The sequence below is a fragment of the Arachis ipaensis genome, chromosome B06 (genome assembly GCF_000816755.2).
Source record: "Arachis ipaensis cultivar K30076 chromosome B06, Araip1.1, whole genome shotgun sequence".
NCBI classification, from domain to species: domain Eukaryota; kingdom Viridiplantae; phylum Streptophyta; class Magnoliopsida; order Fabales; family Fabaceae; genus Arachis; species Arachis ipaensis.
Genome location: NC_029790.2, coordinates 135,820,956 through 135,823,012, shown reverse-complemented (window position 1 = coordinate 135,823,012; position 2,057 = coordinate 135,820,956).

Genomic DNA, 2,057 nt, shown 5'->3' with positions numbered 1-2,057 from the left:
ATTGTAAAATATATATATATATATACCCTTGAAATTGTATCTATAAGGAATTATTGTGCAGCACTATTTGGCTCATGGTACGTACATTTTTTTTTATGATAACAAAGTGGCTATGGGGCTACTAAGTGCTTTTTCTTGTATATGGTTTCATCAAATATGACATGTCCAAAATTGGTAAAAAGCTATTATATACTTATTATTCACGTCATTTAATTTGGAAAATTTTCATAGATAGGCCCTCTCATCATTTCTCAGCTATGTTGCTCCACACTCATATCATTTCTCTTATCATTCCACCACTTTACTCATTTATTTAGGGTTAATAGGACATATGTGCCTTAAATAATTATACAATTATGGCCACTAGATATTTCTTTGTAGGGAACATACAATTACAGTCGAAGACGGTTAAAAATCCATCCTGAGGAATTCCGGTGGGGTCATATGAAATTATATTTTTTAAGTAATAAAAATTAAATTTTAAATTTTTTAGTTATAGAAAAAGTTAAGTTATTAATAAAAATAGATAAAAAATGTTATATAATTATTTATATATTTTTTAAGTAATAAAAATTAAATTTTAAATTTTTTACTTATTAGTTTATTGAGATAAGTGATTTTACGTCTGTGACAGAGACATGTGCATGTGCATGTGCATGTTGGGGGAAAATAAAGTTACCACAACAGTTTTAGTGTTTCTGTTTTTTTATTGGTCATAAGTTTCCTCAAGAGTTTATGATTGGAAGATAACAATTTTCTTCTATTATTGTGAAGTCTCACTCACAGAATTAGTACAATTTTCTTTTTTTTTTTTCTTGTAATAATTTGCTGTCCATGGGCCTCTTAGTACTCTGATAGACCATACACACAAAAGCCTACTACCGATTATGAAAAACCAAATTCATCAACATTGGGAGAATATTCGAATAAAAACATATATATTGATAGAGACAAAATACTTGTTGCCAAATAATAAATTTGTTTGTTGAATGATTTTTTTTAGATATTTTTTAACAGACTAATTCATTACGAATCTGAGTTTTATTTAGGGGTGTAAGTTATCGAACCGGACCGAAAATTACCGCAAAACCGAACAAAAAATTACAACAACTGATTTGAAAACCGAAAAAATTGGTTTTTTTCTGACAAAACCGATCGGTTCAGTTTGGTTTTCGGTTGGATCGATAAAAACCAAACCGAACCGAAGATATGCATACATTTCAATATTTTAACAATTTTAACCTTTAATCTAACAACAAAAATCCTCAACCCCTAACCATTTCAATGTTTTACTCTTATTATTTTAATTTATTGACTATTTTAAACTTCTAATTATTGTGATTCATATTCTTCTCATTATAAATTAAAAACCGAAAAAATCGATCGAACCAAACCGCTGTTGGTTCGATTCGGTTCGGTTCGGTTCGATTGTTGTAAAAGTAACAAACCGAACGGTTGTTTATCTGTAAGAACCGAATATATCGATTCGATTAGTTTTTGGTCCAAAACTAAACCAAACCAAACCGATAACACCCCTAGTTTTATCTAAAAAATTTTCACTAACCAATAAATTATTAAATACATAAGACAGAATTCGAATTTCTAATATTCACTTAACTTTGACGCACGCAAGTTTATTTTTGTTGAATGATTCTTACATTATTATAAAACATACAACTTCAGTTTGTGCACTGAGACCAAGGAAACGTTTTGTAAAAAAGTTTTGACAATTCTTTTTAATGTATGGTATTTCTCATTTTCTCATTTGATTGAAACTTGACTAGGGTTCCACTAAAAATGGAAGCCCTTGCTTAGAGTTCAACTAAAAATGGAGCCCTTGCCAGCATTATCGGAGTTGACAACTCATTAGATTTTTGGATTTCCTTACATACATGTGGGTGCATGTCTTTTATACCCAAATTAAAAAAATTAGTAATAATAACTAACATCTAAAAAATATATATTGTGTTTATAGTCATTACTAACACATAAGATAGAGGTTTTAACAACACTTTTTTTTTTTTATAATTTTTAGTAATATATAATTATACTTTTGG